Source organism: Erinaceus europaeus, chromosome 14 (assembly GCF_950295315.1).
Source record: "Erinaceus europaeus chromosome 14, mEriEur2.1, whole genome shotgun sequence".
Classification (NCBI taxonomy): domain Eukaryota; kingdom Metazoa; phylum Chordata; class Mammalia; order Eulipotyphla; family Erinaceidae; genus Erinaceus; species Erinaceus europaeus.
The window spans coordinates 87,345,444-87,372,385 of record NC_080175.1 but is presented as its reverse complement, the minus strand read 5'-3'; the positions used below and the strand labels follow the sequence as shown (position 1 = coordinate 87,372,385).

General features: G+C 39.6%; 1 protein-coding gene and 1 pseudogene across 4 annotated transcripts in view; both read left to right on the top strand.

Moving 5' to 3' along the window:
- Positions 1-26,942, top strand: part of CADM2 (cell adhesion molecule 2) — a 1,068,981-nt gene that overhangs the window by 803,921 nt on the left and 238,118 nt on the right. The gene's annotated exons all lie outside the window — the stretch shown is intronic.
- On the top strand, positions 22,085-22,963 carry LOC103120596 (mediator of RNA polymerase II transcription subunit 8-like; annotated as a pseudogene).

The following is a 26,942-nucleotide window of genomic DNA, read 5'->3' as shown; positions in this document are numbered from 1 at the left end:
TGATTTAAAATAATACTGAAATTACTTCAGGGTTGGCAAGGTTCCTCTCCTGAGAAGGTACATGCTTTGCCAAGTTCATGAGCAAAATTTGAATTTGGACCCCACTACACTGGGGACAACTTAAGGGTTGTGGTGTTTCCCCCTCTCTCCCTATGCTTATCTCCTTTTCTGTCTTTCTAGCTGAAAAAAAAAATGGCTCAGAGTGCTGAAGGCTAGGCTATAACAACAGCATGAAAAAATGAATCAGAGAACAAGTCATGAGTAATGACAAAAATCAATTGGAGTGCTAAACATCTATTCTTCAAAGTTTGTTATGGAATGAACTCAGGAAACCTGTTAGCCATGATAATACAGTTTCCTTGAGACCTTTCAGCATTTGACCTTTCAGCATTTGACCTTTCAGCATTTGACCTTTCAGCATTTGACCTTTCAGCATTTGCCTTTACAATACTTTGGTGTTCACCTTTTCCTCACTTATCATGGCTTCTTACTTCTCAGATTGGTTCCTGAGCTTGTCTTTTTGTTTTTATTGTTATACCAAAGCTATGATGTGTATATTTGGACATTATTGACCTGCATTTACTATAACTTCCTAAAGAGAGTATGATTTCCTTGAAGGAAAAAAACAAAAACAGTTCTAATTACAGATATGTAATTTCTAACATAGCACTGATTGTATCATTGCAATATTTTATTGGAAGATTAGATAAAATGATCTTGAATACAGGAAAAGAAACTTCTGCTTTAGATGAAAAAGATACTACTAGACAGACTATTGCTTTGATTTAAAAAAAAATTATTTTCCCTTTTGTTGTCCTTGTTGGTTTTTATTGTTGTTGTAGTTATTACTGTTGTTGTTATTGATGTCATTGTTGCTAGATAGGATAGTAAAATGGAGAGAGGAGGGGAAGACAAAGAGGGGGAGAGAAAGATAGACATCTGCAGACCTGCTTCACCGCCTGTGAAGGGACCCCCATGCAGTTGGGGAACCGGGGGCTCGAACCAGGATCCTTAAGCTGGTACTTGCTCTTCATGCCACGTGCGCTTAACCTGCTGCACTACCGCCTGACTCCCGATTTTTTTTTTAATCCTATAGTAAGTATTCCTAATGTAGATGTTCATCCACTGTAGCTGGGTTGCATTCTTTTTTATTTATGTAAGATCTACCCTTAGTCATTTCATTTAACTGTCAAATACCCTCTCACTGATATATTTCCAGTGCTTAAGTTGTTTGAATATAGTGTCAAACTCACCTCTACAGAGGTAGCTTTATATTAATTTCCCTTCCGGTGGTTCTTTCATAGAAAGAAACACATGATTTATTGCCATCTTGGCAATTTATTCTGAGTGAGTCAACAGTGCCTACTTAGAAACATTTTTTACAGCCATTTAAGTAGACTAGTGATATGACCATCTCTCATTTTGACCACTGCACAACTCCTTTCTAGTCTGTTAGCTTCAAACACTGTCTTCCTCTAATCAATTGCCTATCTGTGGCTGCCAAAGCCATACTTTCCTGGATTGCTTTGACTGTGACTATTAATGTCTTTCTTCCTATAGCTTCATAATGGAGCTATCACACTGGAGCTTTGCAGCTCCTATCCTAGCTTTGCATTGGCAGACTTTGCGTTTGCTTTCTCTGTCTTCCCCTATAGCTAGCTTATTCATTTGCATTGCCGGCACTCTTACCACATCCCATTTTATAATCATCCTACTTCTCCTCCCTCCTCGCTTCATGCATTTTCTGACTTACTTGTAGGTGCACATTATTAGATTTTAATATGTCTTTTCAATGATCATACAAGACAACTAGAGGGGATTATAAATAAGAACAAAGAAAAGAAACCTGCCATGTAGAGATATCAATTATTGTTATGTTAGCTCCTTGTCTTCTTTCTGAACTATATATCTGTGTGTGTGCGTAATTTTATTATTTCATTTTGCTAAATACTTTACCAGAAACATCATGTATTAGATATTCTTTAGAATAGCATTTTGCAGAAGAAAATAATGTAATTATTTATACCAGAGAGTCTGACTCTCCAATGTAAACTAGATTAAAAATTAGATACAAATAGGAGTGTAAATTTCCAGAGAGAAAGAATTACTGAATATTAGTGATGAATAGAGTCATGAAAAGTGGCAAAAGTCTATAAATTAAAAAACATCTGCCTAAGAAACAGATACATAAAGAATTTGTTAAGAAGCAATATTGGGGGGGTCGGGCGGTGGCGCAGCAAGTTAAGCCCACATGGCGCAAAGCTCAAGGACCTGCTTAAGGATCCTGGTTAGAACTCCCCCGACCCCACACCTGCAGGGGAGTCACTTCACAGGCGGTGAAGCATGTCTGCAGGTGTCTATCTTTTTTCCCCCTCTCTATCTTTCCCTCCTCTCTCCATTTCTCTCTGTCCTATACAACAACGAACACCATCAACAACAACAATAATAACCACAACAAGGATACAACAACAAGGGCAACAAAAGAGGGGAAAAATGGCCTCTCAAGGAGCAGTAGATTTATGGTGCAGGCACTGAGCCCCAGCAATAACCCTGGAGACAAAAGAAAAATAAAAAGAAGCAATATCAGACCTGAGAATATATATAATATATGTAGTGGAGTAGACAGTTTCTGTTCAGTTAAATCTTTAGTATCAAGAAGTAGCTGTTGTTATATAACCGAACGTAAAGTTAGAATCTGCACAAATCCGTGGAAGAAGTATCAAGGCACCACTAGTAGCCCATGGGGTCATTTCTGCAAAGAAAGACATAAATGATTCTCATTCCTCCTACAGAACTCACAAACCCCTAAATGATTAAATAGTTACTTCCATTCATATAACACAAATGTTAGAAGATCGCTCTCATATTAATCACTTCCTTTTATGCTCACAACAAAGCTGTGAACAGGTATTATAATTACTCTATTTATCAATAGCTAAACCAAGGTCAGAAGTTAAATGATTTACTGCAGATGGTATTGTTAGAAAGGGGTGTACAAATCTAATCTTTATATTTATTGGTGTGAGGTGTGCCTCTCTCTGTGTGTGTGTGTGTGTGTGTTTGTGTGTGTTTCTAATGATCTTAGGAAAATAAACTTAAATGAGAATGTCATCTTTTTAATAAAAGAGACTATAATCTTAAATTCTTACTATTTATTTGTTTCCTGGTTGTTTGGCATTTGTCCTAGCATGTAGTGAAGAACATTTTTATAAGCTTTCATAATGGGACATAATCAGTAGATATAAAATATCATATAAGATAAATTTTATTTTCAGATTTTATAATCGTCACTCTACCACTTATGCTAACTTATTTTTAAAATATTCCTGAGCTTGAACCTTAACCACTACCATATATATGATTTTCTTTTCTAATTTATTTATTTATTCCCTGTTGTTGCCCTTGTTGTTTTATTGTTGTAGTTATTGATGTCATCGTTGTTGGATAGGACAGAGAGAATGGAGAAAGGAGGGGAAGACAGAGAGGGGGAGAGAAAGATAGACACCTGCAGACCTGCTTCAATGCCTGTGAAGCGACCCCCCTGCAGGTGGGAAGCTGGGGCTTAACCCACAGCACTACTGCCAGACTCCCCATATCTATAATTTTCTTTCCCATTGAATTAATTCTGTTATGATAGCATCTCACATTCATGACTCCCTGGTTGCTTCTAAATAATTGCCCTGTATTTTCCATCTTTATACATTTTCTTGTCATTGTGTGTTCCATTATTTTTCATTTTGTTTCTGTTTGTCTATATGCACAAGGTGTTCACCACTCTCAGCTGACTTTTTAGAAAGACAGAGAGGGAGGAATATCACTACCCTGAGGCTTCCTGCAGTACTAGAATGGCTGAGGGAAATTTAATCTAGATTGTATTCATGAATGGTAGAAGGCTTATGCCCAGATGAAACGCTTGGTTTTACTTATTACCCTACTTTTCCTGTTCTCCTATTTCATTGAGGTCAACTTCCTTGTGTCCAGTTGAATATATTCTTGGGATATTGCTATCTGTAGAATTATTATGAGTGGTAAAATCTTGCCTTTGCTTTTATTTAAAAAATCCATCTGTTTTAAAATTTTATTTATGTATTTTATGAGGAAGTGAAAAGAGGGGGTCAGGGCAATGGTGTACCCAGTTAAGCACAAGGTTCATCAAGTTCAAGGATCTGGGTTCCAGCCCCCACACCTCACCTGCAGGGTGAGGTGTGAGGCTTCCTGAGCAGTGAGACAAGTCTGCAGGTGTCTATATTTTTCTCTCCTACTCTTTATCTCCCCCTCCGTCTCCATTTCTTTCTGTCCTGTCAAGTAGAAATAAAATAGAAAAAAATAAAAGGAAAAAATAGCTGCTAGTTGCCGTGGATTCATAGAGCCAAAGGAGGCTCTCGAGTACCATTCATTTCCGATACATGCTGGTGTAAACAAAATGGGAAGTAAGATACGTAGTTTCTGAATCCAATCTTGGTTTCAAGTTGGCATGCATCTGTTATAGACCTAGCTGGTTAACACACTAGCTTCAAATCTCACTCTCATTTGCCTGATACTCTAATAAAATAAGTCCCAAAACAATAATAATGTACCTGTTTTGCAATTCCTATGAGACAGGCTTATACATTGTCCCAACCTCACTAGAGGAAGCACTGGTTCTGTGGTATCTTTCTCTCTGTCTCTCTATTGAAAAACATTGGCCTGTGGTAGTGAAACCCTAGTGGCGACAGAAAATTAAAAAAAGAAAGAAAGAAAGGAAGGGAGGGAGGAAGGAAGGAAGGAGGGAAGGAAGGAAGGGAGGGAGGAAGAAAAAGAAAAAAAGGGACAATTCCTGAATTAATTGCTTCTGTTTTACTTTAAAATAATTACATCTCCTTTCTGATACTACAGGCAATTGCCAGTTTAATGAGCTGCATTAGGTACTTAGAGCATTTATGGTGGAAGTGAAGTAAACATACTAGTTATACCAAAAAGGAAAAATCTGAGAGTAAAGAGAGCTCTGTTAATAATCAGGCAGGGCGTGGTCCAGGAGGTAGTTCTGTGGCTAAGAAACTGGACTCTCAAGCATGAGGTCCTGAGTTCAATTCCGGCAGCACATGTACCAGAGTGATGTCTGGTTCTTTCTCTCTGCCTATATTTCTCATTAATAAATAAATAAAATCTTTAAAAAAATAATAATAATCAGGCAGGGCAACCAGAGTCTACTGTGACTGGTCTAGGAAAACTGGGATCTCCTATTAATGCAATAACTCATGGACCCACATAAGATTAAACCAATAAGGGATTTATTTAGAAAGTACAATAATCATGAAGAAATGATTCTAGTTAAGAGAACAGGCAAAGTCTAACGTCCACAATCAAGCCACCCAAGACCACCATGTGTGAGAATAAGTCTGAAATCCAAACCAATAGGAGTGTGCTGCGGTGAAGGTGACCTGGCAAGAGAGCAAGCTGCTCTGAGCTCCTCTGTTTATGCATTCCCCTCTGTGTCATTATTCATATGCTAATAGTGCCAAACTCCTGTTGAGGTCACAACAATAAGGAAAAAGCTGAGAGCAAAGAGAGCTCTGTTAGTAATCAGGCAGGGCAACCAGAGTCTACTGTGACTGGTCTAGGAAAACTGGGATCTTCTGTCACCATCACTCTGGAATGTTAAGATCAACATGGAAGAGGAGTTAGTGATCTCAGGATGAGATGGCTGCAGTTCTGCCTATTGGACATGCAATTCAAAGATGTTTTCCACAAATGCTTGTGGTATAGTGATGAGTCACATTGTCTAGTTTTGTTATGGTGAGGAGTCACATTGTCTAGTTGTAGCATACACACACAAATTCAATTTGTGTGTGTATGCTACAACTAGTTGGTTTATTGCTAGAAAACTATGAGTTAAACTGTGCTAATAAGATTTATTTAAATCTCTCTTCCTATTTCATGCTATCTAATAATGTGTATATATATATATATATATACATATATATATATATACACACACATACACAACCATATGTTAAAAATCTATCTCACATTCTCTTTCCAGTACATCTAATAAATGTTCATTTTTTCCCAGCACCTTTACCATATAGTAATAACTCCCACAGTGTGTGGAACAACAAATAAATTCAATAAATGTTTACACAGAAAATCTATGGGAGTGTCCCATAGTCTCACATTTTAACTTGCTTAAAATGTTTTTAACACCTTTGCCCCGGCCTGCGGGGTTATCGACGGAAACCTAGGGTAGGGGGCGAGAGAATGGAGGGGACAAGAGACACGAAGAATGAGAGCAAGTCAAGAGGTCTGATCAAGCTCTGAAAATTTTATTTTGCAGCCGCATTTTAGGCACACACCATGAGGAAGTTCTGCTAAGGTAGTGGGGGGAGGGAGGTGGGTGAGCAACTTTCCAAACAGCTAGATGGTAATCGCAGTTGCAATGATCGGAATGTCCGCTCACAATGATCAGAATGTCCGCTCACTGGTTATGTGAGAGACTTAGCTAAGGTTTTGGCCCCCGGCATGTCCTCCCTTTTTACAATTTAAGTGAGGCGGCAATTGAGGGTAAAATCTAGGAATCTTATCAAGAGATAAGCGAGCATTAACTAGAGGGGAGAAGTATTGACCTGATTTCTTCCGCGGGGTAAATATAGAACTGATTTTTCCACATCTTATACAGCTCTTGGTGTCTTTTTGGGGAGGGGAGGAAGAGCCACTATTTCTAAGGTGAGGAAAACTCACGGCGAAGAGTTCTGATGACTGACACCAACCTCCATGCAAATCAGGTTTGCTTCACGGGGGACTCAGAGGCGGACTATAGGGTCCTCCCCCTGCAGTGCTTAGCCCTGCACCCCTTACCAGTGCCCATGCCATGGCAAGGCTGGTGTGCATAAATATGAGTTTTATGCAGCTCCTAAAAGAGGTCTGTCACCCTCAGGTTCATCCAAGCCTCTGTCAGCCAAATCAAGTCTGTGATAATATATTTGTAAGGGTTTCGATGCCAAGGAGTCAATTTGCTGTTTTACAAAGCCAGCAATCTCACTAAAAATAAAGGGTCTCAAGGCAATCATCAACAAGAGACTAATCAGGGGTCCCTAAGGGGCATCGAAGTGTCCTAGTACTCCACCAGCAAGTCTAAGGGAAGCAGTCAGTGGATGTGATGTCCAGGGGAAGAAACACAGCACGTCTGGTCCTCTGTTGGTCAGTGCCAACTGATGAAATTTTTCTTCTTCATAGAGGGTCAGCTGTGGAACAAGCAAAACTAGGAGGCAAGGACCAGGTAGAGAAGAATTGGCGTGAAAATATAGGGTGGTGTTGTACCAAAACACAGAGGAGGTGCATACACATTAGAAGTCAAGGTGAGGTTCCTTGAACATGAGGAATATTTTGAGAAAAGTGAGCAGTCAATAAACACAGAAGGATGAAGTCAGCAGTGGTAGGTCAGCAGAAAGAGAAGACTTGGATAGGCTGGTGAGGTTAGCTGGAGTATATACTGCCATGGCGTCTTTTGTGGTAAGGACTTGCCAACAGGGACTGTGGATTTTGCAAGATCAATAATGTCATCCACCATAATAAAAGGAAAACAAACATGGACATCCAGTGTTGAAAAACATAAGAAAAAGAATATGTCTCTATGGCTGGGAGAGTGGGTGGCTTTGTCAATGAGATATAATGGACAATTCGAATTTTTGTAAATATTAAATAGGTTTAGTATAGTTACTTCATTGACACTTTAGCCAACTGAATACGGGGGTGCATTCCCCTTCTTTTTTATTAATAGAGCTTTTAATGTTCTAAAGGAAACAAAAATACATGGATTGGATGTCTATTGAAGCAAAACAGAGCATATGACTCCTAAGGTTCTTGAGCTTTTTCTTGTTTGAGCTGTAGCCCACATGAATTTAGAAAAAGTATCAACTGAGAAAAAAAATGTTTTTGTTTACTAAACATGGGCAGGTGAATTACATCAATCTGCCAGAGAGCATTGGCTTTTATCAATGGAGATTAATCTTAAAAGTCTGAATAGCAAACTTTGTTTAATCTTCATTAAACAATCTAGGAGCCAGTAAAGTGCCCTCACTATGGCAGGTCAAGAATTAAAATTTTAAGAGGCTTGTAAAAAAAAAAAATTAGGATATGAGTGACTGTAGGAGTCATCAAACACCCATAAATAAAAAATGAAAAATGTTTAGTTTTAAATCTTACCATATGAGCAGTCAGTTCTTCATGTGCAGATGTACCTATAATTATTTACTTAGGGAGAGAACTTGTACCAAGTTAATTGATGATCTAATGGCTAAGTTCTTTTATATGATTTTAGAAGGCTCTTTATTAAAATATACCAGTATGTTATAGAAAGTCAATACCTAATGTGTTGACATGATAAAATGTTTACCATTTTTTAGCATTATTTTAAACTGATTAGACAGTTTAGGCACACTATTATAACTTAGTTTACTTCTTCTAGCGTCTGCCCTTCTTCCGTAGCTAGTCAACAGTGTGAGGCTGAGCCTGATGTAAAGTTTTGAGACCTCCTTTGAATCTGGAGAGGTGGCAGTCATTGACTATGTGAGTCATAGTCTGTCTGGAGCCGCAGGGGCAGTTCGGGTCGTCTCTGGCTCCCCAGCGATGGAACATAGCGGCGCACCGGCCATGGCCTGTTCGATAGCGATTGAGGAGGGCCCAATCATAACGTGCTAGGTCAAAGCCAGGTTGACGCTTGCAGGGGTCTGTGATGAGGCGTTTGTTCTTTACCTCAGCTGACTGCCAAGTCTGTTTCCAAGAGACTGGAACAGAGAAGTTCAGTGTAGGCATAGGGGACCAGATTGGGTGATGAGACGTCAAGCGTTGGACAGGGTGGGTGAAGATATCCGCGTATATTGGCAGGTCCGGTCGAGCATAGACGTGGGAAGTGAACTTAGATGATGCCGCATCCTGACGAATATCTGGTGGGGCAATGTTGCTAAGAACTGGCAGCCATGGAACCAGGGTGGAACGGATGGTTCCAGAAATTATCTTCATGGAGGAATATAATTTGGAATCGACCAAGTGGACATGGGGGCTACGGAACCATACTGGGGCACAGTATTTTGCAGTGGAATAGCATAATGCCAGAGATGATGATTGTAGTGTGGAAGCGCTCGCGCCCCATGAGGAGCTGGCCAGTCTTGTAATGATGTTATTTTTCGCGCCCACCTTTGCTGCAGTTTTTATGAGATGTTCGTGAAATGACAGGGTGTGATCGAGAGTAACACCAAGATAGACTGACTGGGCTTCATGTCGTATTTTCGTATCATCAAGTTGTACATTAAGCTTACGCAAGGCCGAGGCATGGTTTAGATGGAAAACAGATGATACCGTTTTTGCAGTGCTAGGGATTAGTCGCCATTTTTTTACAGTAATCAGATATCAGAGACATGTCTTTTGTGAGTGTTTTTCGAGGATGTCGAACTTGGATGTCTGAGTTGTACAGCAGATGTCATCGGCATAGATGAACTTTTTTGAAGAAGTTTCTGGGAGGTCATTGATATAAATATTAAATAGCATAGGAGCCAGAACAGAGCCCTGGGGGAGGCCACTGCTAGACTTGTCACTTAGATGTACCTGGAATCTTTTGTTTTGGAGAAGAAACGATATAGTGTTGGCCACCCATGGAGGCAGGCATCTTGAGATCTTGACTAGGAGACCACGATGTTAGACCGTGTCATAGGCTGTTGTGAGATTAACAAAGACAGCACCCGTCTTTAAATTCTTCTGGAATCCATTTTTAATGTAAGTTGAGAGGGCCAGGACTTGTTTGCAGGTAGATCTTCCTGGGCGGAAACCAGCTTGGGCGGGTGATAGGAATTTCTCTGTAAGAGGAGAAATTCATGACAGAAGCAGCCTCTCAAGGAGTTTGTAACACATGGAGAGGAGAGAAATTGGTCTATAGCTGGCGGCCAGTGTTGGGTATTTCTTTGGTTTTAAAACTGCTATTATCTTCGCACGATGCCAAATTTTGGGCATAGATTTGGATTCGAAGATGTGGGACAGGAATGTAGTGAGCCACTTTTTTGCCGCGGGGCCCAAGTTAAGAATGAGTTCTGGGGTGATGTTATCATAGCCAGCAGCCGTTCCTGGTTTAACCCTCTTCAAAGCGTCTTCCAGCTCTACATTAGGCTGCCCCATATTTATTTGATAAGTTTTATTTGGAAAAAAAAATTTTTTTACATATCTTATTTAAATTAAACCTCATTTATCAGAGCAAAAGCCTCTGGCATGTAAATAATTAACATAACCTTTGTGTTATCTTTTACTAACCTAAGCCATTTTGGCCTGTTTAGTTGAGAAAGTATTTTAAAAACTTTTTTTTTTTGAATCACTTAAACAATTTTAAGTAAAATGTTAAACTTTGTTTGTTAGGATCTTTGCTTATCACAAAGCTATCACACCCTTAGGGCAGCTATGAATAAGGGTGGGTGCACAACTTAATTGATCTTTCACTTTGATTTGGATAGGTAACTTAAAAAGCTAAGATAAACCTTATAGCTGAAATGTTTAAAATAAATTTTTACTGTTAACATTTCTTTTAGATGACCATTTTACTCTAAATAATTTTGTTGAATCACATCTGCCAAATGAAAAAAATTTTATCAGGCCAGGAATACCACATTTAACCCTTTTTTCCTGGCAAGGCCACTGGCTCTACACTGACTGGGTTATTAGAATGTCATTTCAAGCATGGAATTAACAAATTAACAAACAGTGGCAGTTGGTATTGGGGTGCTGTTAAGGTTTACAATTCTCACAATAGGGAAAGAGACTGCCAGGGCATTTTACCATGCCTAGAGATCTCAGAAAATCTTTTAACTAATAAATTGATGCCGATATTAGCTATCAGAAGGACGAATCCGGCATGAAGCCCAGCCAGTCTATCTTGGCGTTACTCTCGATCGCACCCTGTCATTTCACGAACATCTCATAAAAACTTCAGCAAAGGTGGGCACGAGGAATAACATCATTGCAAGACTGGCCAGCTCCTCATGGTGTGTGAGCGCTTCCACACTACAATCATCATCTCTGGCATTATGCTATTCCACTGCAGAATACTGTGCCCCAGTATGGTTCCGTAGCCCCCATGTCCACTTGGTCGATTCCAAATTATATTCCTCCATGAGGATCATTTCTGGAACCATCCGTTCCACCCTGGTCCCATGGCTGCCAGTTCTTAGCAACATTGCCCCACCAGATATTCGTCGGGATGTGGCATCATCTAAGTTCATTTCCCACGTCTACGCTCGACCGGACCTGCCAATATACGCGGATATCTTCACCCACCCTGTCCAACGCTTGACGTCTCATCACCCAATCTGGTCCCCTATGCCTACACTGAACTTCTCTGTTCCAGTCTCTTGGAAACAGACTTGGCAGTCAGCTGAGGTAAAGAACAAACACCTCATCACAGACCCCTGCAAGCGTCAACCTGGCTTTGACCTAGCACGTTATGATTGGGCCCTCCTCAATCGTTATCGAACAGGCCATGGCCGGTGCGCCGCTGTGTTCCATCGCTGGGGAACCAGAGACGACCCGAAATGCCCCTGCAGCTCCAGACAGACTATGACCCACATAGTCAATGACTGCCACCTCTCCAGATTCAAAGGAGGTCTCGAAACTTTACATCAGGCTCAACCTGACGCTGTCGACTGGCTACAGAAGAAGGGCAAATGCTAGAAGAAGAAGAAGAAGGACGAAACTGTCCTATATTTTACTCTGGTAAAGGTGTGCCAACTCTATGAGTTGGGATCTTTAACACCACGTTTAGCTTAACTAAATCTTATTTAAAACTTAAAACAACCTTTAGTTACTTAGGGGTTAACACACATTAATGGAAACAAGGTACAGACTTAAAACAGACATTCTTGGTGAAAAGAAAATTTTTCCCTTTGAAAAGCGGCTTTTGGATTTCTAACTTACAGACTCTCTACCCCCCACCCCCAGGAGGGGGCATTTGTAGCTAAGAATGATTGCCGGCAGTCTTTGCCAATCTGTGGAGCAGTAGCTCTGTGCCGTGATTGGCTGCACGGACGGAACAGGCGGGCTTAGTTTACCGCACAAGGAGAAAAATCTATGAAATTCTTTTTCTGGGCTAAGGTACATTTTACAGTTTTAAAGAAACAATTCATTAAATTTCTATCAAAAGTGTGTACTGGTTCTCTGATTAATAGTTTTTAAGTTAGAGAGAATGTCTTGTTTGATTGATTTTATTTTTTCTTTAGAGAATAGCTTGCTAGCCAGATAAGATCTCACTCAGAATTGGTTTAACGCTTTCTGAGAGCTCTGGTGGTAGCCAGAGGGAAAAACCTGGATCTTTTTTTTTTTTTTTTTTTGCTGGCTAGTTTTAAGATAATGCCAAATCAAGAGCCCACAGTTCTTTAACTAATTGTAAATGGTCTCGTTTTTCTTCTATTAATTTTCTAAGGGAAGCTGTTTTTTGTGCTAGTTGAGTTTTAGCCTTGGTGGTGTCAGCCAAGTCGAGGACCAGAGCACAAAATGGAGGGGCGGTGGCATAGGGTGGCAGTCTGGACAAAGAAAAGCATAGGGGTGGCCGGTCAGGATTATGATATTTGGCCATCTCTTCATAAAGGGATAAGGCTTCTTCAGGAGAAAGACTATCATCAGGCCCATCTTTGGCAGGGGGTCTTAAGGTTGTCAAAGAGGGGTAAATCTTAACAGGAGGGAACTTAGCAGGAGCCGTTTTGATCTCGGCAGCCTCAGGGGTGGGGTCTCCTGAATCAGGCATGGGAATAGAGACAGACTCACAAACAGAAGGTTACCTCTTAAACAGTTTCCTACTCTGACCCATCTTTTTTCATCAATAGTCCCTTCTAAGGGAAACTATGGACAAACATCATTCACAAAATCGAAAAACTTTTTGAGATCCTTTTTCTTAACCCTTGTTCCTCGTGTCTTGAGGGACTCTTTGAGGCCCCTAAGAAATAAATCATGCTTGCTCAATGCTTGTCCCATAATTGCATTGCTCTTTCTTACCTTAAAATGGATCAATCTCACAGACGGGTGAATCTGCGGCGATCACCACGTGGATCTTCACTCACTCTGGGCTAAAGCGGCGATCCTATGCGAATCTTCACTCACTCCTTCTCTGAAGTGGCGGTCCTATGCTCCTTGGTCAACCATCGGGGAGCGATGTTCTCTCAGACCCCAGACCCAAAAAGGACCCACGTCGGGCGCCAGGTGCCCCGGCCTGCGGGGTTATCGAGGAAAACCTAGAGTAGGGGGCGAGAGAATGGAGGGGACAAGAGATACGAAGAACGAGAGCAAGTCATGAGGTCTGATCAAGCTCTGAAAATTTTATTTTGCAGCCACATTTTAAGCACACACCATGAGAAAGTTCTGCTAAGGTAGTGGGGAGAAGGAGGTGGGTGAACAACTTTCCAAACATCTAGATGGTAATCACAGTTACAATGATCAGAATGTCTGCTCACAATGATCGGAATGTCCGCTCACCGGTTATGTGAGAGACTTAGCTAAGGTTTTGGCTCCTGGCACACCTTAGTCTAGTAAGCACTATCAAATAGTTTCAGCTAGTGTGCATCCTAAAATAAAAAGTTAATAATCATCACATATAGTTGTTAGTGATGCATCACAGTAACTAAGATATATTATCTGATATACCTATGTGTACTTTTAGTTTTCTAATGGCTGGCTGTGTTGATATTGAGCATAAGCCAATATGGCACTTCTCCTGATGTATAAATAACCCAGATAACTGCTTCAGGGGATTTTAATGGAAAAAAGAGCCTGTTTAAGTAAAAGAGTTTCAAAATGTAAAATTGTGTCTTCATGCACATGGCCTAGCACTAAGTAATATATACTAGCTGTATATTAGATGTAGCCATGCCTACGTTTATTGATAAGAAGAAATAAAAATCACAGAGTAATAAAAGTAGATTTATTAAATAAAGAAAATTATGTATTTGTGTCAGTTAAACTACAATATCAGTGCAGGATAAGTTCATGAAGTTTTCTGTCACTGAATTTCTTGAAACTGGCTGGTCTATTGTACTCTCTTATCCAATGTCTAGTCTTCTGTGTTCTACCCTGGAGAGTGGTAGCATTTCCAGCCATGACTTCCTAGCACTTCACTTCTTCCCCACATTGCATATGGAATTAGAGAACCGGCTTGGGTTTTATATGTACAAGAAAAGAAAGAAAGAGAGAAAGAAAAAAGGAAAGGAAAGGAGAGGAGAGGAGAGAAAGAAAGAGAAGGGAAGGGGAGGGGAGGGGAGGGGAAGGGAGAGGAGAGGTGAGTAGAAAGGAAGGGAGGGGAGTAGAAAGCAAGGGAGGGGAGGGGAGGGGAATGGAAGGGAGGGAAAGGGAGGGAAGGGAAGGGAAGGGAAGGGAAGGGAAGGGAAGGGAAGGGAAGGGAAGGGAAGGGAAGGGAAGGGAAAGGAGAAGGGAAGGGGAGAGAAGGAAAAAGAAAAACAGAATATCTACACTGTTTGATAAATGGTCAATATACAGAGCATTTTAGTTTACAAAAGTGATATGTTGTATAATTCTTCACATCCACTTCTTTTGAGTAATTTTTATAGCACAAGAAGTAAATTCTTGTCTGTGTTCTGCTGTCCATATTATAATTTATTTTTCCTCAGGGAGTCATATGTCTTCTTGTTCTCAGTTCTTCTTTCTCAGTTTCTGTGATAATTCAGTGCTTATGATTTGCAATCATTTTTTACCATAAGCTCATTAACAAATGGTTCTCAGGTAATTTGGATGTTTATTTTAAATGAATTTTATCACTGAGGCAAGTAAATTTATTTAATGTTTAATTTAAACTGTAAAAGCATTATTAATGAGAAGCAAAACAGAAGTAAGAGAAGTTAAAAGATTTTGCTAATATAGTGAAATAGCTAGTTTCACTAGGGAACACAAAAGAAGAATGGTATTTTGGATTGTTTTGTAAAATCCAATTTCCCAACTATTACTTAGCAAAATGTCTTGTTTAAGGTAATTATTATGAAAGCTAAGGTAATTATTATGAAATTATTAAGCCTATATTGAATAAATACATCAAACAGCTACTTACCACTGGGAGACAAGTTTTTTTATATGTATACAGTTTTTTATACATATAAACCAATTTTGTATATTTGTATATATATAAACACTTTTACATAATTTGTACATAATTTTATAACAATGTAATTTTACATAGTCTGTACGTAATTTGATAACATAAAAGGTATAAATGGGCATATCTGTATGTAAATACATAAATGTATATCACCTCATAATCTTTGGTCATATAATTGGTATCCTAAAAAAGTCATTCAAATACTTCATTAGGAAGACAATGTGCTTTCCATATTTATCTTTCCCTCTCCCAATTTGATAAATGCGTATATTTCATATTATCAAAAACAGCCTCTTTATTTTAATAAAAGATACTGCTTTTTGTCTGATTTCTCCTATCAGTAAAATTTCCAAATGCAATAAGAGCTGCAGTGTTCAGACTTCAGTGAGAAGAAACAGGAAAAAAAAAGTAACAATTTTATTTTGCAATTTTTTACTGCCACATAAAATACTGATAGGTTAATTTAAAAATATGAGTTCTAGTGAAATGTAATTGCTCGCTGTGAATTTATCTGCACTTCGTAAAAAAAAACAGTTCTTCTCCAGCCACTGGGATGTTGTAGAAAGGATTCTGGAATAGAATGCAGGAAACCTGGGTTCTCTGCCAACTGTAGCAATAACTAGCTGTGCTCTGGTGACAGAACAATTCACCTCTGTAGGCCTCTGTGTTTTCATTTGGAACATGACAAAGTAAAATAGCATACTCTTTAATGTCACTTCCAGACAGAAAGCACAATAGCATGTATTTATTTGGGAAGGAAAAAAAAAAGCTTCAAATAGCTGCACAATGAACAAACCACTAAAATTGAGACACAACTAGAAATATCAAAATACGAGCATTTGATATAAGAGCAGCACGATCTATGAAGATTACTTTATGACTGTCACTCTACATATCTATGAAAGTCATACCCAAACAAAAGTCACAGGCAGATACCAGATGATGGGGAATGTAAAGCCAGTGAATTATAATAGCTAGGTTATCCCTTTAAAAAATGAACTATATTTATTTATTGCATAGAAACGGCCAGAAATCGAGAGGAAAGGGGTAGATAGATGAGGAAAGAAACAGAGAGACTCCTGCAGCTCTGTTTCACCACTTGCAAAGCTTTCCTTCTGCAGATGGGGCCTGGGGACTTGAACCTGAGTCCCTGTGCATTGTAACATGTGATATCAACCAGGTGCACCACCATCTGGTCCCTCCCTTTAATTTTTTTTTATTATTATTTTCAACTGAATGGGGGTAATCTTCATATTATTGATGGCCTCATTTTCAATCGTCTAAAAGCATTTTCACATTAGTCACTGCACAAAGGCAGACCTACAGATCTAACCTTTGTATGTATTAGAATTAATGCTATGTAACCATGTGGTGCTAGGCCTTCAAGTTCTGTGATAGATGCCATTTACAATGTGTCCTCTCTGACTCTGCTAACCTCTTTCTCATATGGAACAAGACAACCATCTGATTTTTATGAATTAGAAAACAATAATTCTTCCAGCAATGGTTTGTGGGAACTCGAGTGAGTACTTTATCAATCTAAATTAAACTATAAGCATTTTGCTCAGCGAAGCATATGCTACAGTTCATTGGTTCAGTCACATTAAATAATTATCATGTTAGAGTAAGAGCATTTCCTGAACTTTACTAAAACTCACTGGTCAATCCACATCTCTCCAAAGAAGTGGAATAAAAAGCAATGTTCATATTGATATGTTAACAGATTATGCATTCACTGCTTTACCTTGCTTATAAAACAAGTTATTTCAGTAAAAACATAAATTTACCAAATTTTATACACATTGCACTTAATATTTTATATGACCAAAGGTTTTTTTTTTTTTTTTTAGTAAACTTGGATATTACAGGCTTTTAGACATTATGACTACATATCAAAGGAATATATAGAAAAAGGCAGAAGAGAGCTATGTGGTAATGAGTAAAGGAATTAGAAGGGGTTTACCTTTGCAAGTATGTGTTTAAAGAATTGAAGAGCCCGTGGGGGTCGGGTGGTAGCGCTGCAGGTTAAGCGCAAGTGGTACAGGCACGTCTGTATGTGTCAGTCTCTCTCTCCCCCTCTTTGTCTTCCCCTTTTCTCTCCATTTCTCTCTGTCCTATCTAACAACAATATCAATAACAACACCAACAATAATAGCAACAACAACAATAATAATAACCACAACAACCTTAAACAACAAGGGCAACGAAAGGGGAGAAAAAAAGAAAGGTTCCAGGAGCAGTGGATTCGTGGTGCAGGCACCGAGCACATATGTTACAATGCGCAAGGTTCCGGGTTTAAGTCCTTCACAAGTGGTGAAGCAGTGCTCCAGGTGTCTCTGTGACACTCTCCCTCATTCCTCATTCCTCTTAAATTCTGGCTGTCTCTACCCAATAAATAACTAAAGATAATTAGAAATTAAAATTAAAATAATTGAAGAAGGTAAGGGCAGATAGCTTAATTGTTATGCAAAGAGGCTTGATTGCCTGAGGTTCTGAAGTTACAAGTTCAGTCCTCTACACCACCATAAACCAGAGCTGATCAGTGCTCTGGTATTTTAAAAAGATTAAAAAAAGAAAGAATTGAACAGACTAGGTTTTAATCGCTGATAAAATTACTTATCAAAAGTTTTTTTTCCCAAAATGAAATGTATTTGTCATTCTTTTAAGTTGTTTTTTTAAATTTTTTCCCCTTTGTTGCCCTTGTTTGTCATCATCATTATTGTTATTGCTGTCATTGATGTTGGGTAGGACAAAGAGAAATCAAGAGAGGAGGGGAAAACAAGAGAGGGGGAGAGGAAGATACACACCTGTAGACCTGCTTCACTGACTGTGAAGCGACCCCCCTGCAGGTGGGGAGCCGAGGGCTTGAACCAGGATCCTGATGATGGTCGGTGAGCTTTCTGACATGTGCACTTAACCTGCAGTGCCACCGCCAGGCTCCCATATTTTTCATTCTTTATGACCCATCTATCTATATAGCTGATCTATGGTCAACTGAAGAAAGGACTTTGATCTTTCCAGTTCTTTCCAGTTGAACCAGAATGTCTAAGTCAAGAAAGACGACTTTTTCAGGGAGTTGCCAATGAACAAAAGCTTTATAAGTGAGTTTAATATTTTATCTATGTGTGAGTATGTATAAAAGTATTGGCAAAAAGACCTGTTTATCTTTTGTATTGTTGGTAGCAAATTAAAATATCATATGGAGATCACAAAGTTCAGGTTAGCAGCTTCAACTCTAACCAAAGTGTTTATGAAACACACATCCGGTGAAACTAATTTTAAAGTGAGATGGTCTTTCGCATTCCTATTGAAACAAAAAAAGATTCCGGTGTTAACATATTTTTTTCTCATTAAATCTTTGTCCAGTTATTCTAAACTCTGAAATTTGTATTGGGATATTGACATTTTTCTTTTATATACTAAATTCTTGCTTTAGGTTTGAACTAAAACCATACGAAGGATGTGTTTGTCTTCGTGTCACAGGAATAAATATATTAAAATCAGAATTTATATAATTTCCAAATTCTTGACTTTAAACTGTGGATAAAGATAGAGACTTATTATCAAAAGCAAAGCACAATTGTGTATTTCTAAATTCAGGTCCACTTCCCCTGCTACTGGTGATAATATCAAACATAGCATACATTATAGAATTCTAAAGTGCCAGTTAGTAATTTGTCATTACTAGGCAGACTTAACCTATATTATTAGCATCAAGGTTTAACTATGATTTAACTTAGGTGAGGGGGATGCTTTTGCACAAATAAAATGCTGTTAGGGGGTTGACAGTCCTCTATGTGTATTTCACTTCCATCTTACTCTTCCCTAGAACTGCATTTTATTTTATCTTTTATCTTTGTTGAGTGTGATACTTAGTGTTCAGCAATTGAGGTCCTCTTTTGGGACATATTAATATCCAAATTTATTTCCTCCTCTAAATCCTCCATTTTTTTCCCAGTAAATATAATTGAATGAGTCCTTTGCTAGCTTGGTAAAGCCCACATTGATTAAGGATGAAACATATTTGAAGAATTTATATTTCTTTTTCATTTAGTGATCTAAGGTAATTATTTATGATCTTAGGTGTGGTATCAGAGAAATTATAAGAAAGAGGTTAAAAAAGACCTTGTCATCTTGAAAAAATAAAAGTTATTTAGTGTGACATTGCAGTCAACCATATAGGGAGGAGAGCAGAGCAGAGTACTCTACCGTTTTCAGTAGATCAAGCCTATAGTTTTTTGACATTAACCATATGGTTACACCTAATTGGAGAGTAAGATGGGTGAATGATTGGGCTGTAATGACTAGAATGAAAGGAAAGAAAAAAAAAATTCATGAATAGATAGCTATCACTGCACTGGAAATTTAATACTAAATGCTACTTTTAGCCAATTTAACCCTGCCACAAAAATACCTACATCCCCAAATCTATCTTTTTTTATATGTTGAATTTTAAGTTTATTGTGTGTAAAGGTCTGCTCAGATTCTGTATCACTTGTGTTTATATTATACATATATGTATATAAATTTTGAGTTTATTGTGTGTAAAGATCTACTCAGAGACAATATCACTTATGTTTATATTATTTTTATTATTTTAATGTGTTTATTTATAAAATGGAAACACTGACAAGACCATAGGATAAGAGGGGTATAATTCCCAGCACCAGAGCTCCATATCCTATTCTCTCCCCTGATAGCTTTCCTATTCTTTAGCCCCATGGGAGTATGGACCTAGGGTCATTATGGGGTGCAGAAGGTGGAAGGTCTGGCTTCTATAATTGCTTCCCTGCTGAACATGGACAATGGCAGGTTGATCCATACTCCCAGCCTATCTCTCTCTTTCCCTAGTGGGGCTAGGCTCTGGGGAAGTGGAGCTCCAAGATACATTGGTGGGATCATCTGCTCAGGGAAGTCCAGTGGGCATCATGGTAACATCTGGAACCTAGTAGCTGAAAAAGAGTTAACATATAAAGCCATAGAAATTGTTGATTAATCATTAACCTAAAAGCTGGAATATTGTAGATGAAGATTTGGGGTCTCTGTCTTGAAGATAGCTAGTAGGTCTACTTTAGGTATATACTGAAAGGCCCATGACTTTATTTGTTTTTGCCTGAGCCTGACATCTGATATGCAGGTGGACCCAGGTTATAGTCTTGTGTGAGACCTTTCTTTTCTTATAGGACTCCTTAATTCAATTTCTGGTGGTCCACTTCCTAACAAAGCCTCAAAACCTAGACTAGGTCCCATGAGATAGGGCAGATGTACACAAGTATCCATAAATCAGGGCAAATTATGTTCCTGAAAGCCAAAAAGCACACTGGTTTGCAGTGAGTCAATAAATGAAACAAGCAAGTAGAATGACCTAAAAAGACAACATAAAATATTTAATGAAATAGTTTCTACTTAGACCTAGATACCCTCTTCACTTACTTCCTATTACAGTTCTCTCATTCACTCCAAAGCTAACCTTATCAAAGCAAGAGCTGCAAAAGCTGAATAATGGCAAGAGGCTGGCATACTTTAATGATGACTGCTCAGTCACTATCAGGCCACCCCATTAGCTGGGGCCCTATTCGGGGAGTCCTGAGATTCCCAAACAGGCATGATGGGCCTAAACCTCAAATAAACGCCTCTTCCCAATGTTACCCCAGAGTTGGGTGTAAGCCCAGCAGGTTTAGGCCACATGGAGCTAGCAAAATGGCCACCTCCCACTATGCACGCCAGCACTTCTCCAGGTCTTCTCCAGGTTGGGACATGGAAGAGAAAAAAGGAGAGAGCAAAGAAGAGAAAGAAACCAGAAACAGAAGTGGCTTTATAGGGTAAAACCGGAAGTTGCAAGTCGGGAATGGAGATTGCTAGGAAAGGGGATGGAGAGAGGCAAAAGGCATGCTGGGAATGTAGAAACGTCCTTAGCAACTGTTGTGATGGTTTTAACTGGTGGGATTAATTAACAATACCCTGAGGGGATAATGTGATGGGGATCTTTCAGGCAAAACAATGATTATGTAAATAGACCATAGTGTCATCAATGGAGGATGGAGCAGGGGGGCTGCCCGACATCTGCCCCTTTCTTTTTATCTAATGGCCATAGTTTTGGGAATGTGGGGTGCTTTGTGAGGCAGGGAGTTTGATAGGACAAGGCTCACCTTTGGGGTTACTACTGTCTCTTCTGGCTCAACCTCTTGGCAGAGAGAGAGACTAACAGGATTGACACACCACCCCTCAGGTTCAACCCCTGCTAAGCTCAACCACATCCATATAATTTCCCAACATCTCTCTCTTTCCAGTGGCCATATTTAAATGGGTCAATGTCTGTAAAAGACTCCATTTCTGTCAGAAGAATAGCAGTGTAGGGGTGAACAGAAACCGATACCATATAGGCATTTTTAAAAGAACTGGAATAAGACAGGGAGCAATAAGTAAGAGTAGCAAGGGACAGCGTGAGACTGAAAAGAGGGCTGGTGTGCAAAGGGGCGTCTCCTGCCTCTGAGGGACAGGGCCTGGTAGCGAGGGGGCATTTCCTGCCTCTGGGGGCTGGGCCTACAGGTGAGGGGGCATTTCCTGCCTCTGAGGGCAGGGGCTAGCAGCTGAGGGGGTATGGCCTGCCAAGCTAAGGGGCTTGTGGCTTGCCAGGTGAAGAGACTATTTGGAGTTGTAGAGTCCCAAGACCACTGGCTGCAAAGTCCATGGACTGCTGCAGTCAGTCTTTGAGAAACCCAGCAGCATAAAGGGAAGCTGCTGTAAAGTTGTGTAAAGTGTCCAAGAGGTATACCAGCAAGTCAGATAGAAGTGTCAGTCCAATGCCAATGACCAGGGGAATAAATGTTGCACACGTATCTTGATGGGGAAGGGCAACCACTAGAATTCTGCTTTTTCTGTAGAGAGTGAGCTGGAACCACCAAAACATAGCAAGAAGGGCAGACAGCAATGGGCGAGAGAAAGGCAGTAAAAGTTCTGTACTTCAGATGATGAAGATCTCATGCGGCAAATGGAAGGACAAGTACCTGTTTTCAGCCATGAAGTAGTTCCTGATCATCTGAGAACCAAGCCTGACCCTGAGGTTGAAGAGCAAGAAAAACAGTTGACAACGGATGCTGCCCGCATTGGTGCTGATGCAGCTCAGAAGCAGATCCAGAGCTTGAATAAAATGTGCTCAAACCTTCTGGAGAAAATCAGCAAGGAGGAATGAGAATCAGAGAGTGGAGGTCTCTGGCCAAACAAGCAGACCTTTAACCCTGCAGACACCAATGCCTTGGTGGCAGCTATTGCCTTTGGGAAAGGGCTGTCTAACTGGAGACCTTCAGGTAGTAGTGGCCCAGGCCAGCCAGGCCAACCAGGAGCTGAGACAATTCTTGCAGGAGCCTCAGCATTACAGCAGGTGCAGATGGCAGGAGCTCCAGGCCAGCAGCAGCCACTGCTCAGTGGGTTGCAAATGGCCCAAGCAGGTCAACCAGGAAAAATGTCAAGTGGAATAAAAACCAACATCAAGTCTGCTTCCATGCATCCCTACCAGCGGTGAATGTGGCCAGCAACTTCTACTCTCAAGGTGCTCTTTGCAGAGCTGACCAGAGAAGTTGCCTTTTGTCTACACTGACCTAGAGGCAGTCCCCCAACAGAAAGACCTTGGGCTTTCAATGACTGTCCAGTTGCAGCCTCGTCACTGACTAGCTGTATGAAATTGGGAAAAATTACCGAATTTTTCTGAGCCTGTTTTTTCATTTGTAAATGGTAATAATGCCTACCTCATACGGTTGTTGTGAGGATTAAAATGATACAATGAGTATAAAGCACTTAGCACACTACATGAAATAATTGGTATCCAATAAATGATAGTTTGTACAGCCACAAAAAAAAAAAAATTTCTGTCCTTGGAGTCTGTGAATCAGGTTCTTTAGATCATGTCAGGTCACATCATTGGTTTCAGGTGGGGGAGGGCGCTGTAGCTGTGCCATCTTGTGGGTGATGTCAGAGGACAGGGGTCCAAATGGATTTCCAGGGATTCGTGTGAAAGAAACACTTACAAATATACCTCCCATGGTTAGCAGGGTGTCTGGTTCGAATTTTTATAGATATTAATGGAGGTTTAATGTAGTTATTTCATTAGCCAAGTGAATATTGGGGGACGTATCCCCCATTTTTTCTTTAGTAAATTGGGCCTAGGTGTTTGGTGGGCCTTCTCAACAACCATTTGTCTTTGGAGGTTGTAAGGGGTGTCTGTGCTATGGGTGATGTTATAAAGGAAAAAAAAAAATCTTTAAATTGTTGGCTGAAAAAGGCAGGCCTATAGTGGCAAAATGAGATAAACCAGTTAAGTGTAGAAAAATATGTGAATGTTGTTAATTCATGTAAGTTATATATGGGGGAATTTCTTATATAGTTATATAGAAAAAGCAGATGCTTTGTCATGTGAAGACTTGACAGCTGTAACTCACTTGTGAAAAAAAAACTTGTAACAAGTTACAAGTTTACTATAATTGATAACTCGATTATAATTGGTTTAAGTATCTTTATAATTTTGGAAGGCCTTTCTAGTATGATTTTATGACTGTTTAAACAATTTAAGCAATAAAATATGAGAGTTAAACAGAAGAACCATTGTTAGAAGCCTCAAGCATGAGAATCATTTGCATAACCATTGTGTGATTTATCATTAACCTGGGCAGGTTCTCCTCTTTAATTGAGAAGGTATATGAAAGCTTTATATATCAAAAGCATCTTTTCTACCTTTTGTTACACCCATTTAAAATTTAAGATGGAGACACACCCTAGGTGTGTGCAGGATCTTCAGACCAGATTTAGTTAAAATATATTGATTTTTAACTAATTTTTACGTTAGACTTTAAACAAACTCAGGTTACTTAGAGAGTAAATACATGTTAGTGACAATTTTTTTTTTTAAGAACGTTTACAATGTCAGATTGATGCCAGATTTGTTGTGGATTAATTTCCACAAGACAGTTCACAGGGCACTTTTGGGGGCCCTCCAAAAGTGTCCTGTATAGAGAATTTGTATTTTAATTTTGGAGATGATGAATTGTCACATTAAATATTTAGACTTTTACCTTAAATACTCAGTTACTTTAGCAAATTAATTTTACCTTTATAAGAATCGTGCTGAAAACTCCTTCATTTAACTCTGCCTGGTAAGAATGTAGCTTCAAAGTTACACTTTTAACCATAAAGTTAATGTTTACCAAACTTGAAACACACACATAAACATGTAGTCTATAACACACAGGAGGAGAAAAACTTTTGTTATGAAGATATATCATTTCAAACACAAATTTAGATCTGTACTGTCTTAGTTGAACCATCTTACTCACACAGTTTAAGACTAAATGTTTCACATTTATACCAAGACTAAAAAAAAAAAATCAAAAGAGGAAAAAAACAAGTTTTTAAGTACTGTTTCTGGATGTCTCCAGAAACTATGGCTGCATCTAGTGTTTTTATACAAAGTCAATTAAGTTTCAGAGTACTCTGAGCAAAATGGGTCGTACAAAAATTTTGGTCATTCGACTCACTCAAATTTTTTTTTTTTTTTGTCATTCAACTCACTCACAGAACACAACTGTCCATTCATAGCATAAGATATTCAGAGAAGGGGGGGTTAGAGAGGGCTCTGTGAACCAGATTTTTCAGATTTTGCCATGTCATATTATGGGTCCTGGGGTATGTCCTGCAACCAGTCCTCTTGCAGTGTTTCTTGTTCCTCAGGGATAGCAGTGCCATCATGCAGGTATTGCCGGATATGGCGGGCAGGAAGCCAGACAGGTTTTGAGTAATACTGCGGAGACATGCATGCAAAATCCCTCCCCATGGTCAATAGGGGTCAGGCCTTTTCCAAATTTTAATGAGTCAGTCTTTCCATTTGACCTTAATAGCTGGGAGGGTGGATAGTGTTTGCCAATGAAAAATAATAGGAGGTTGGTTTGAGTTTTTGTAAATATTGAAGAGGTTTAATGTGGTTAAGGCTTTTGCCAGCTGGATATTGGTGGGTGTATATTCCCCCTTTTTCTTTATTTAATTCTGCCTTAAGGGTTTGATGGCCCCTCTCGACAATGCCTGCCTCTGTGGATTATAGGGAATGCCTGTAGTGTGAGTAATATTCCAGAGGGAACAAAAGTCTTTAAATTGTTTGCTGGTAAAAGCATGACCATTGTCAGCTTTAAGCTGAAGATGTATGCCCTTTACAGCAAAACAGGAGAGCATATGGCTTCTAAGGTTTTTTGAGCTTTCTTCAGTTTGAGCTGTTGCCCACATAAATTTAGAAAAGGTATCAATTGAGACAAACACATATTTTTGTTTGCCAAAGTTAGGTAAGTGGGTGACATCAATTTGCCAAATAGCATTGGATTTTAAGCCCTGGGGGTTAACCCCAAGATTTTGAACAGCAGATGTCTTGATTAGATCTGGACAGGAGGAGCATGTAGCAAGAATACATTTCAACTATGCCAGAGTTGAAGGCCTTTAAGATGAACATGGGTTATGTCGGGGTCTCTGGCGGGGTGACCTCTAGGGTAAAGGTAACAGACCGGTTCTTTCTCGCTTACAACAGGGGCGACATGAAGTAAAGACACCGGGGAGACTGCTGTGTGCTTAGATCTCATTTATTAGCCAGTGGACATGAGTTAAATAGAAAACCAAACAAAGGGAATTGTTGAAATATGTCAGAAATTACAGGTTTCTTAAAGGTCAGCTTGCCCTTATGGTAGGGGGCTGGTATGACAGGAAGTGATGAGCTACAAGACAATTATTCTCCATGATGCAAGCATCTTAATTATCCAACGGTATTTGAGAGAAGCATAGGGGTTAAACCAGTAGGGTGAGACAGAGAGAAGATGGATATCAAAAGGCCATATAGTTTGGAATTTCTCTTATCTGGGGTCTGAGGTGTATGATAGAGTGTGTGATAAGGTGTGTTCTCTATGATCAGAAGGTAAGGTGACTTTGAGTAAGTGAATCTTAAAGTAGGCAGCCATGTGGCCTGCAGTTAATGGGGAGAAGTATTGGGGTTTCTGTTGGCCTGAAAGTCAAGAAGGAAAGAACTAAGTCTGAGTTCCTTCCCTTTGCTCACCTCAGTTGAGAGAGACTCACAAGGGGGTATCTTCTCAGACCTCTATCCAAGGATGGGGGGAGTTCTCCCTAAGCTCTATCAAGAGTACACATAGTCCCAACAGGGTTAAGGAATGAAAGTCAGCAGGATCAGAGACAGGGGCTAGGAGAATTCCTGTGGAGGCTAGGCAGTCAGATGCAGCATTCCCTTCAGACAGGGACCAGGAAAAGGGCTATGGGAATGAAGGTGTTGAACATACAGTGATTGAGTTCAAGAAAAGAGCATAGAGGCTATTTGAATTAAGAAAGGAGAAAGTGATTTGTCATCAATTCTCACATAAGAATGAGCAAGCTATGGAAGTAGGTTAACAGTATACACTGTCAGAAGAAAGGTTGAAGGATTCTGGTACAGCTTTTAATGCAAGGAAAACAGCATAAAGTTCTTTGTACTGAGGGGAATTATCAGGAAGCTCAGTAAATGGAGATTTGGGATATTTCCTGTCTGGATAATATATAGGGGCAGCAGCTCCATTTTTTCCACCATCAGTTAAGATTGTAGGAGCAGAGGGCATGGGATCTCGAGAGAAAAGTTTAGGTACTAGTAGAGGCAAAAGAGGTAAAGAAGCTGTCAATTTATTATAAGGAAAATGATTATCTAATTGTCCTGGAAAACCCATTAAACTTAAGGTAAAATGAGAATGGTGCTGTTTGAGCCACTCTGTATCTGTGAGAGAAAAAGGAAGAATAATAGAATCACCACAGAATATGAGCTTAG